Source organism: Eurosta solidaginis, chromosome 4 (genome assembly GCF_040869045.1).
Source record: "Eurosta solidaginis isolate ZX-2024a chromosome 4, ASM4086904v1, whole genome shotgun sequence".
NCBI lineage: Eukaryota > Metazoa > Arthropoda > Insecta > Diptera > Tephritidae > Eurosta > Eurosta solidaginis.
The window spans coordinates 28,442,415-28,455,255 of NC_090322.1; the positions used below are offsets into that span (position 1 = coordinate 28,442,415).

At 37.3% G+C, this 12,841-nt stretch overlaps 1 protein-coding gene across 24 annotated transcripts in view; it reads left to right on the plus strand.

The window, feature by feature from the left end:
* rsh (radish) overlaps positions 1-12,841 on the plus strand; it is a 798,688-nt gene that overhangs the window by 603,710 nt on the left and 182,137 nt on the right. The gene's annotated exons all lie outside the window — the stretch shown is intronic.

Below are 12,841 nucleotides of genomic sequence, written 5' to 3' on the forward strand. Positions count from 1 at the left end.
GCGTTGGTTATTTGAGCATCGTTGATGTTGAGCTCTTTCATTGTTTGATCATCTACGAATGACTCAACATTCGAGTGCCATTTAGCGAGCTTCATGCCGCCCTCTTCTAAAATAGTAGTAACTTCAAATTTTATTTGTGATAGTTCTTCTAAAGTATTGGCTCCGCACAAGAAGTCGTCGACGTAGAAAGACGATTTGATTCTTTCTGCACCCAAGGGAAATTGACTAGTGTAGATGTCTGCTAAGTAGTTCAAACTTCTTACCGCAAGATATGGAGCAGCTGCTGTGCCATATGTCACAGTATTAAGTTGATATGTGGTTGATATGAGTAACGCCATAAGATATATTGAAAGCACCGGTCTTGTTCGTCGACGCTGATCTGCCTGTACATCTTAACGATGTCGGCAGTAATAACGTAGCGATGTATGCGAAATTTTAGTAACAGCGTGAACAGATCCTGTTGTATAGTTGGGCCTACCATTAAAATTTCGTTGAGTGACTTCTGTGTAGACGTTCTACAGGAGGCATCAAACACCACCCGCAACTTTGTTGATGTGCTATTCGGTTTCAGCACACAGTGGTGGGGAATATAAAAATGCGGTGCAGTGATATTATGGTTTTTTACAGCGGTCATATGGCCGAGCTCCTCGTACTCACGCATAAAACTAACGTACTGTGCCTTTGTTTCTGGTGAACGTGCCAATCTACGTTCCAGCGCGATGAACCTACGCATAGCTATTTCTCTTGAATTTCCAAGAGACTGTGGACTTTCTTTAAAGGGTAAACGAACAATTACTCGGCCTGTGGTGCTGCGTGAAACGGTTTGTATGTAAAATGATTCACAACTAGCCTGCTCATCAGATAGCGTAGAAGGTGACGGTATTTCATCCAATTTCCAAAGCTTCTCAAGATGTAAATTTATTGACTCTTCGCAGGAAAGCAAACATGTCCGCGAGGATGAGGATATTTGTGAGCCATTGTACTTCCCCGACACTACCCAACCCAGTAACGTTTTTTGGAGTGTTGGTAAATTAAAGCCTAGTTTTATTTGACCTACAGATAACACATCAAAAAAGGTCTACGTACCAAGCAACAAATCTATGCGATTAGATTTAAAGAAATTTTCATCAGCTAGCGTGGTATTTTCTGGCAAATTCCAAGGTGAAATATCTATCTCAATCTCTGGCTGGTACGGTATGTGTGAAGTCACACAAAATGTTAAGGGCAGCTGGTAGTTAGTGAAGCGAGATTTAATGATAGTTGAAGTTTTGTGCTTAATTTTTGTGCTTGATTCCCCAATGCTTAAAATATGAACATTGTGCTTCTTACGTGGCAAGTGAAGTTTTTGTGCGAAACCATCGGTGATAAGATTGACTTGCGAACAAGAATCGAGCAGTGCTCTACCCATTTGGTACCCCCCACTTGCGTCCCGAACGAGAACAACAGCCGTAGCGAGAATCACCGAGTCTTGCGATGGCGTTTCAAGGTGGGTGTGAACCGCAGCCGATGTAGAATTCTGATTTGATGCCGAGAGTGTTTGAGTTGATGATACGGGCGAGGCCAAAGATGATGATGAAATTGGGGTAGGTGATACCTTTGAGCGATGAAGCATCGTGTGGTGAGCCCGGCCACAAACCTTGCATTTGAATGCCGATGAGCAGTGGGTAACCTTATGGTTTTTCGAGAGGCAGTTTATACAAAGGGAAAGTCTTTTCGCATTGCTGAAATGGTCAGCAATGCTCATATCGTTGAATCGTTGACAGCCACCTCCGAGAATATGTTCAGTGCTTGCACAGAGAACACATGCGCGATTGGTACAGGTAAAGGAATAGTTTTGTTTTGTCGACTGCTGCTTACTACCCCTTTTAACAGGCTTATTGTCAAGCTTACCTGATGTTTCTACAGTAGAATTCGAAGACTCGATGCTCTCAAGAAACTGACAGCGTCTTTCAAGCACCTTAGCGCAGTCGTTCCAGGTTGGCAACTTTATAAAATCCAGCGACCCTTTCCACTTTTTTTCAGTGCCATCATCCACCTTTTGCATAACAATATATATCACCATGGCATTAAAAATATCTGTGTCCGTGCCTAGAGATTGCAAGGAATCACGGAGTGCAGAGATGTTGTCAATAAGACTACGAAGTTGAATGCAATTTTGTTTCTTTGTGTGTGGGAGTTCGAAAAGAGTTTCTATATTTTCCATGAAAATGAGCGTTTTATTGTCATAGCGCGATTTCAACCTATCGAGTGCCTTTTTGTAATTTTCGTTGCTTACCTGGAATGCCTTGACCGTTTCCAGTGCTTGCCCTTGCAAGCAATTCAGAAGGTGATTGAATTTTTCGATGTTGGAAAGACCAAGCTCACGATCAATTATTTGATTAAACGTAGTGATGAAATTTTTATACTCTGAGTACTTTCCAGTAAATGTAGGCAATTTTAATACCGGCAACTTGGAGTTATAAGTAGGAATCACAACCTGCTTTTCTCCCAATATACTGCTATTCAAATCCTCACCCAATTGTTCTTGAATAGCAATTTTAACGCCTACAAAGAAATCTTCCAACTCACCTCTCATGTTATCATCGGGCTCTAGCTTTTCTATTTGTGTTTGGTAACTCATGAGTTGAGTGAAAGGCTGTAGTCGATTTGCTTAAGCTGGTTTCGGACAATGCTCTTAATGTAAACAAACAAAAAGAGTTGTCTGATAATGTTAATGTTCCTGCTTGCTCTTTGGTTATGCGGGATGCTGTCGCTGCTGCTGCCGATGATGTTGCTGGCGTACCAAAATCAAATACTGTTGATACGTCTATTAATAGTATGACCGTGTTGACAAATAACTCTCTCACTCAGTCTTTGCTAAAAGGTAATGCGACTGAATATAACAATGTCAGAGACATACATTTGCCGAATAATAACACCCAGCCGTTTATTTCAAAGGGTGCAGATAATAAACTTGGTGCGACCCGTACTAACTCTAGTCCGACTGTGAAGGGTAGTAAGAAAAGCAAAACTAAACCAGTATTAACGAATGTTTCCGCTGCTTCGGTGCCACTTTCTACTGCCTCTGTGTCTATCAACACTACTACCTCTTCTACTACTTGTACCACTGGTACTAATACTTCGTTGCCAATGAGTTTCGCTACGGTGGTAGCCCAAAATAATAACCCATCAACTGCAAATTTTGGACTGCGGGATGCTCATACTGTGAGTAACACGCAGAATAATGATAATGTTCCTGCACCTTTACTGGTAGGGAGGAGTGCCAAGAAGAATCTAAGTAAGCCACTGGTTCTTGGCGTAAATACCAACTAGGAACTGTGTGTAGCTTCGAGTATGAAGTGGCTGCACGTCTCATCGTTCTTGCCCAAAGTGACCGAGGATGATATTTTAAGCTATGTCACGAAACATTCTGGCATTGGTAAAACTTATTTGAAATGCGACAAGCTCGTAAAAAGTGGTACCAATCTGTCCGAACTAAGGCGAGTCAGTTTTAAACTAGGCGTATCGGAATCTTATTACAACAAAGTTATTGATGCGAACATCTGGCCTGTTAATGTAATTCTACGGCCGTTCCGTTTTTTTCCAAGGGGCGGTGCAACTCAACAAGTGGTGTAGCAACATCCCTGAATTTCAAACCGAACTCTTTGCCGTTTAGTATATATTATGAAAATGCTTCTGGGCTTAGAACTAAGTCTAAAGCAGTATATGAATTTAGTTCACTTTTGGGTTATGATGTTTACGTTTTCGTGGAAACCTAAGATCGAGATACGTTAAAAACTGGCCTGTCCCGAGGAGGTGGTACTTTAATTGCTGTTCGGCGTAAATATCACTCATCATCTATTTCACTGCAGAATGAGGACACGCGGTTGGATCAACTGTGTGTATGTGTCAATGGGTCGTCGACACTCTTTATATGTGTATCTTACATTCCGCCTGGTAGTATTGATAGTTTGTATAAAGCACATACTGATAATCTTATAGACTTAGTTTCTACGAAATCAGAGTGTAATTTTTGTATTTTAGGTGATTTCAATATAGGAGATGTGAGCTGGGCGCCAGTGGGTGAGAGTTTAACTTTGTACCCCAACAATGTAACTAGCTTTTCCGAAACGTATGTTGTTGACAACTTATTAAGCGTCAATCTTACCCAAATTAATTCAATTTTAAATAAACTGTTTAAAACATTAGATCTAATTTTTTTAAGTGAAGATATGAGTTTTTCTTTGGAAGAATGTCTCGACCCTCTGTCATGCCCCGGCTTGCATCATGTTCCTCTTGTCCTGCAACTGGAGTTTTACGAATTTAGAAATGTCGACTTAGATTTGCTACCGGATAATTACTGTTTCAAAAATTGCAACTTTAATGCCATTAGCGATAGAATCAATGTGCATGATTGGGATACTATATTTTCTGGGAAGAGTGTAAATGAATGCTTTGATCTTTTCAAAGTTAAAGTCAATGAAATTTGCTCCACTTTAATTCCTCGAGTGAAAAGGAAATGTTACAAAATACCTTGGTATACAAGAAAGTTGAAAAGACTTAAAAATTTAAGGAATAAGTTTTTTAAAAGGTATAAATTATCGAAGATGCGTCTTCATAAGGATAAATATTTATTATACTCAAGTAAGTTTAAATCTTTGAGTAAGAAACTTCATAAAGAGTATGTTGCTAAATTTGGAAGGAATATTAAGTTAAACCCTAAATTTTATGGCGTTACGTTAAGGCTAAAAAGTCGTGTGCAAGTATCCCATCTAAAGTTTCTTACAATGGAAAATCTGCGTATTCCCTCGGCGAAGCTGTCAACCTCTTTGCTGATTTTTTCGGGGCGAATTTTGAGACTGGGACGTTTCTCACCGAGGAACTAGTTACGGAAATGACACCCCTATTAATTTTGGTCAATTGTCCCTGACTCTTGAAGATGTCATTTGTGGCATCTCGGTGATCAAGTCGTCAGTGCAAATGGATGTAGATGGGTTCTGTTCTTTTTTGTTTAAAAATATTGCAGCAGTTTCGTATCCAATCTTATTAGTTTTTAATAAATCTCTCAGGAATGGCGATTTCATAAACGCTTGGAAGGTAACGTCTATTACCCCGATATTCAAGAGTGGTAATAAAAGTAATGTTGCCAACTACCGTCCTATTTCTAAACTTTCCACTGTCTCGAAATTGTTTGAAATTGTAGTTAAGGATAAAATATTCTTCGCAGTAAAGACCTTGATTTCACCTAATCAGCATGGATTCATGCCTGGCAGATCAACTGTAACTAATCTAGCAGTATTTTCTGAATACTGTATTTCTTCATTTAATAGGAGGGCGCAAGTTGATACTATCTATACCGATTTTTCGAAGACTTTTGACAAAGTCAACCATTCATTACTAATATCTAAACTTGCTGGCTTCGGCTTCCATTCTAGTATGCTTTCTTGGGTGAGATCTTACTTGGCAGATCGTAGCTGTGTTGTTGTGGTAGATGGTATTTCTTCGCGGTCGTTTACTGTCAATTCTGGTGTACCCCAAGGGAGTGTGTTGGGTCCCTTATTATTTGTTATCTTTATTAATGACATACGTCATTGTTTCAGTTATGCTGAATTCTTATTGTTTGCTGATGACTTGAAAATTTTTGCATCAATCACGACTCAATCTGAGTCCACTATGCTCCAAGCTGACCTTGATAACGTAATGGACTGGTGTAAACGGAATCATCTGCTTTTAAATATAAGTAAACGTTTTAGTATTACCTTTGCTAAAACTCGAAATGTTCTTCCTGTTTCTTATCATATTGGGGACTCTACGCTGAGGGTTGTTGATGAAATATCAGATCTTGGTGTAGTCTTTGATGCGAAGTTTCTATTCCACAGTCAGATTAATTATGTCATTGCGAAGTCTTACTCCACACTCGCGTTCATTCGCCGTTTCAGTATGGATTTTATTTATTTATTTTATTTATTTATTTATTTATTTAAGTCTTTAAATTTACAAATTTTTACAGACTAGCATAATATTAAGAGTAGAAAGATCTTAAATGACTAATTAGGGTTACATACGAAGAAGTGCAGTCAACACCTGAAGATCTGAAAAACAAATTGAGATCCGCACAAGCCCTAGCAAAAGGCGCGTTTACCGCATAGTTGGTCCTTGCAAAACTAATTTTAAAGGTCTCAAAGTGCCGCGAGTTTCTGCAGGGAACATTGAACTGAATTTTTTCCAGGAGCGATGGACAATCAACAGCTCCAGAAATTAAGCCAATGATAAACGAGCACGATAAGATGGTTCGTCTATTTACAAGCGTACTCAGTTCAATTAAAAGACATCTCGATTCATATGACGGCAAAGGATCAGAAAGATTCAAAGAACGGAGAGCAAAACGTAAAAAAACTTTTTGAACTCTCTCGATACGATTAGAGGAACTAGTATGGTATGGTCTCCAAATTATAGCAGCATACTCCAGTCTCGATCTGACAAAAGAACAATAAAGAAACTTGAGGGTGTGAGGGTTGGTGAAAGCTGAACAATTTCTACGAATGAAGGCTAGCATGGCATAAGACCGAGTAATAACGTAGTTAACTTGGTTAGCGAAACCAAATTTCGCGTCAAAAAATACACCCAAGTCTTTAATTTCCTCAACGGATTCCAGGGCACAGCCCGCAATACTATATGAAGTCCGTAGAACATTAGCCGATTTAGAAAAAGTCACGTGAACACACTTTTTGATGTTAAGAGTAAGACGATTTAAACAACACCAGTTTTCAACATTGAGGAGGTCCGATTGCAGCCTTTCAGAGTCACGAGAACTCTTTATGGTGGCGAAAATTTTCAAGTCGTCTGCATACAACAAGTATTCCGCAAAAGCGAAGCATGAGCCGATATCATTTATAAATAATATAAAAAATAGAGGCCCTAGAATACTTCCTTGCGGGACCCCAGAGGAAGCAATGAAGGGCTGGGACGTGGCGTTGTCTATTTCAACAACGCATTGTCTATTTGAAAGATACGACGCAATCCACTGCAAAAATGTGGAATGAAAACCCAAAGCCATAAGCTTAGCCAAGAGTATCTGGTGCGAAACCTTGTCGAAAGCCTTTGAAAAGTCAGTGTATATTGTATCAACTTGCAATCTATTATGAAAAGCGGAAAAGCAGTATTCAGAAAAAATAGATAAGTTAGTAACAGTGGACCGTTTTGAAACAAATCCGTGCTGATTATTCGAAATTAGGCCCTTAACTGCAAAGTATAATTTATCATTTACTATAATCTCAAAAAGTTTGGAAACACATGAGAGCTTCGAAATAGGTCTGTAATTACGAACATCATTTTTGTTACCACTCTGGAATATCGGAGAAATTGAAGTTAGCTTCCAGTCATCCACAAATGTCCCAGTGGCCAGAGAGTTGTTGAAGATAATTGAAAGAGGATCAGCCAAACACAAGCAGTTTTTCAACAATATGACAGAAAGACCATCTGAGTCCGTCTTAGTAGACAGCTTAAGCTTCCCAATACCATTAACCACATCCGTAACGGAAACACGCAACGATCCAAAATTGAGCGCTGAGTTGCTCATGGAAGGCAAACTCGAGTGGACGCGAGTGTCTGGTTCGAAATTAGAACAAAAAAAATTGGCAAATAGATTTGCAGCATCAACTGCATTGATTGCAGATTTGTCGTTGAAAAACACATTACTAGGGACAGATGAGCAGGCCTTTTTTGACTTTATGAAACGCCAAAACGACTTTGAGTTCGACATTATATTACTCTCAAAGCTCAGAACATAATTTCTGTACAAAAACCTATTCAAGCACTTGACTGCCTTTAAATCGTTTTGAAATTTTGAGTAGTGCGCCGAATCTCCAGTTCTTTTATACTGTTTTAAAGATTTGCACTTAACATTCCTCAGATGTTTTAGCCTCTTAGTATGCCAGGGCGTCTTATATGTTTTTTTCCTATATATTGGGATATGCTTCAAGCACAACTCATGAACCTTATTTTTGAAAATATGAAAACAAGATGTGACATCATTATCGCGGAATGAATCACACCAATCAATGCTTAATAATATTTCATTAAGATACGACATATCGCAAGCACTAAAGTTGAAATTAATTTCAGGCTTATCTGTAATTTCAGCAAATTCATAAAACTCCAATTCTAGGGAAATAGAAACGTGATGTTTGTCGGTCTGCAGGATTGGTGTGAAGCATTCAGACAATGTGTAGTTAACATTGTTTGAGATGAACACTAAATCTAAAATTCTATTCAGCCTATTATAGAGCCCATTAACTTGTACCAAATCAATACTTAAGAAACTATCAATAAGATGAATTTCTGCTGAAGAGTTAACGTTAGAGGCCGTAAAAGAAGTCGTGTCCTCAATATGAGACCAATTCTAATTACATAAATTAAAATTAGTGATCCTTATACTTTAAAACTTTTATTTACAACCCTAGTGCGGTCTAAACTAGAATATGCTGTTTTCATTTGGAGGCCGTACCATGCCTGCCATATAGACCGACTTGAGCGTATTCAAAAAATATTTTTGCGATTTGCCCTCCGGTCTTTGCGTTTTCAGGACCCTGTTCCAACATACAGTTCTAGGTGTCTTTTAATTAACCTTAAATCTTTAGTGAGTAGAAGATCAATGCTTTCATTGACATTTTTATATGATATCATCAATGGGACGGTTGACTCGCCCTATCTTTTAGAACGTACACGGTTCAATGCACCATCGCGAACCCTTCGATGTCACGATTTTTTATGGTTAGATAGATTTAGAACGACTTATGCTTCCAACTCTCCAATTGCTAGGGCAATGAGGGAGTTTAATTTGCTGTATTCTATAGATATTGATTTTACATTAAATAAATTTAGGTTTAAACTGCTATTGAATGAAATTATTTGAATATTTTATATTTATTAGTTAAGATATATTAGTAAATAGTCTGTAAGGAGGTTCTGATTGTCCTAGACTATAATATGAATAAATAAATAAATAAATAAATAAATAAGACTCCAGTATTCCTAAGCGACACTTCAACTCAATAGATGATAAGCCTTTCCCTTCTCCTTTACCATTTGTCTCGATAATTGTTTTAATACGCGAAATATTCTTTTTTGTGTTGGCTCGTTGCTGCTTGAGTGTGTCCGTCATTGCAATGATGTTTGAGCGAGACTTTGCGAAAAATACAAAAACTAGAATGGTGGTGCGATACCTCCAACAAAAGAAACGTAGGCTGAGAGTCTTACGGAGAAAAGAATGTTATGTTGCAGCAAAAACTACAATACACTCCTATTGAAATGCTAGCAAAGGCGCAGCAGAAGAGTTGGCGTAAGGTGCGATCACGTCACTTGCGACAGATGTATGACTTTCGTTATTTGCAAAGAGCAAATTAGCAAATAGAATTTACCGGTAACGGTTCGAGAATCGAACTAAGTTCACGTGAAGGTGAAAAGGGTCGCGACTGTATTTAACCGAGCGATTGTGATAAAAAACGCATATATGTATGTGCGTGCACTTTATGCGAGTATGTATGATTAAATCAATGTTACACAAATTATTTATTGTTTATTTTTTATTTTAAAGAACACTAGGCCCCACGTTGGGCGCCAAAATGAATAGTCAAAAGCCTTTTTCTTGACTTTGCAGCTTAATTTGTTGTTGCTGCAATGATATGTATTGGAGCTTGTGTTCTATTGCCTTTTACCAGTTCACTTGCACTCACTTAGCACCCTTTTCACCGAACATAAATAAGAACGCGACCGCTCGATTGCTATACAAGTACTAACTTTTATTGAATTCATGAAATGCAGAATAGGATATGTGTTTATAAGGAGAGCAAAAATGAATGGTTTACAGTAATTAGTTTTTGTACAAAAAAAAATAGTCATGATAAGTATAGAATAATGTATGTATACTACGTATGTATATTAGGGTGACCCAACAGTATGTGTGAAACGCTCCGGCTCAGAAAGTATTTTTATCAGCAGCCGTATTCAGAAGCTGAGGAAAGTTTAGACATTCATTGAGTTGAGGGAGGGTGATGGAGGAATATTTTATCTCACTTTGTGCTCTCCATTGCCGTCAGTTATAGCGAAACAGTAGTAGCAGGCGTGACTTGCTACGTACTGGAAAATCGATAAGGTAGTTAAGCGCCAATTAATGGTCGTCAACTTAGTCTTGAGCTCTCCAATAAACCACCATCTGTGGCAGCTTTTTTTCCTTGCCATACAAATGCCTACGAGACCCAATAGTTTGCTAAAAAATATTCTCTCTTTAGCACAAAAAATATCAAATATACCAACAGCCTGTGGCATACTATCGCGGTGTTTTCACAATACCAACACTAAGTAGATAGGGATCAAGTTTGAAGTTCGAAAATTTGCATAACTTGCAATTTGACACCTAAAGTAAGCAAATAGCCGAAGGGCATAGGCAAATTGAACTCTGGCAGCTTAAAATTTGGCAGACAAGCAATATACTGGAAAAACAAAGTAAAATGGAAAATTCAAGCAGGAAAACGTAAAAGAAGATCAAGAAGAAAAAGGAGACCAAAGTGAAGGTGTAGTATAACCACAGAAAGGGAAATGTAGTTAGAGGTATGTATATATGTACATTGGGGCGGGGCAAATAGTATGGGGAAAAAGTTCAGGTGCACATCCAGTTTCTGATTCTATGGGTCATACTGAGTAATATTACCCATGGGACCATAGTTCTGAAATTGATTTCGAGCCTCCCTAATTTTGTTAGAAAATTTTATATCAAAATTGTCTCACTTGATTAGAGAGGCTCGAAATTTATTTCAGACCTATGGTCCCATGGGCAATATTACACAGTATGACCCATAGATTAAGAAACTGGATGTGCACCTGCAGTTTTTTTCCCCCATACAATTTGACCCGCCCTAATGTATAGGTATGTGTCTAAGAATACTTGATATTTAGGTTTATATTAGTTTTTCTAAAGGTTGCTGATTTATTTTAGTGTTTTACTGTTAGTGTTTATTAGTGTTACTAGTATTCGTCACAATATCATATTTTTCGTTAATATTAGGATTGTTCAAGAAAACTTTTTTTTTTTCAAAATTTTCTCACTTGATTAGGGAGGCTCGAAATTCATTTCAGACCTATGGTCCCATGGGCAATATTACTCAGTATGACCCATAGATTCAGAAACTGGATGTGCATAAATAAATCAGCAACCTTTAGAAAAACTAATATAAACTTAAATATCAAGTATTCTTAGACACATACCTATACATTAGGGCGGGTCCAGTTGTATGGGGGAAAAAAACTTCAGGTGCACATCCAGTTTCTTAATCTATGGGTCATACTGAGTAAGATTGCCCATGGGACCACAGGTCTGAAATGAATTTCGAGCCCCCCTAATTTTGTTAGAAAATTTTATATCAAAATTGTCTCACTTGATTAGGGAGGCTCGAAATTCATTTCATACCTATGGTCCCATGGGCAATATTACACAGTATGACCCATAGATTCATAAACTGGATGTGCACCTGAAGTTTTTTTCCCCCAGACAACTGGAACCGCCCTAATGTATAGGTATGTGTCTAAGAATACTTGATATTTAAGTTTATATTAGTTTTTCTAAAGGTTGCTGATTTATTTATGCACATCCAGTTTCTGAATCTATGGGTCATACTGAGTAATATTGCCCATGGGACCATAGGTCTGAAATGAATTTCGAGCCTCCCTAATCAAGTGAGAAAATTTTGAAAAAAAAAAAAGTTTTCTTGAACAATCCTAATATTAACGAAAAATATGATATTGTGACGAATACTAGTAACACTAAGGCGTAGTATCATCTCTAAGCTGATACAGCAGTGACTCGTATTCACATCAACAAATCAATCATTATGTCTGCCCATATGTCCATACGAGCAGCGGAGAAGAGACGCAGAAACACATTCATATATCTTATCTGAGATGCTCTCAAAAGTAGGCAATTATCTGTGGAAGTGTCACTCACATATACTCGCGCATATGAGAAGCTATACACGTGCATCTGTAGTTATAATTTTATAGCAGTAACTAAGTAAATTCTGGAAGCGCCTAGAAGTATGCGAACGAGAAATCATAATAAAAGGCAGCAGCAGTAGAGGAACGACAATCAGTTTGGGTTAAGCAAGCTATTAGTTGCGAAGTATAAGTGTTATTGTAAAGTACTTTAATAAAGGCCATTTTTGCATTATTCAATATTGGAATTGTTTATTCAACAGTTTGGTGATTCGAACGTTAGCAGAAGATTTGGAATAAGCGGAATGTCAGTAAATTCGTTACAATATTATAACATGTTATATTATATATAAGTAAAAGTTTTCAATTTTAAATACCCTCTAACACAAAAAACAGACACATTTTGAGAATTTCTTCATATATTTTCATGCCCATTTCTTTGGAAATAAGTTTGATTTTTCAGTTTCTTGTCAGATATTTAAGGAGATAACCATATCGAGGTTAGAAAAAGTGAATTAACGATTCTTTTTAAGCTAAAATTATGATTTTGAAAATTTGCTTAAAAATGTCTTTTAACAAACTGTTAAAAAAAATTAAAATTATATTTTGAATCTTTCAAAGTTTTTTAAAACTCGACATAGCAAAAACTTTAATCGGAAATTAAAAATCTTAAAGATCACTAGCCAGTTGACCTATGCCAAAATTAAAAAAAAAAAAAATTTATAATTTGGCAAACTTTTAATTTGAAAAAACAAAAATATTGTTCATTAGGACTTTCATTTCGCTTGAATTTTAAAAAGATATTTAAACAAAGCGATATTTAAGTTAAAACGAGGATTCAAAAACAAAAGAGTCGATTTTCAAAAAAATTAGCTTT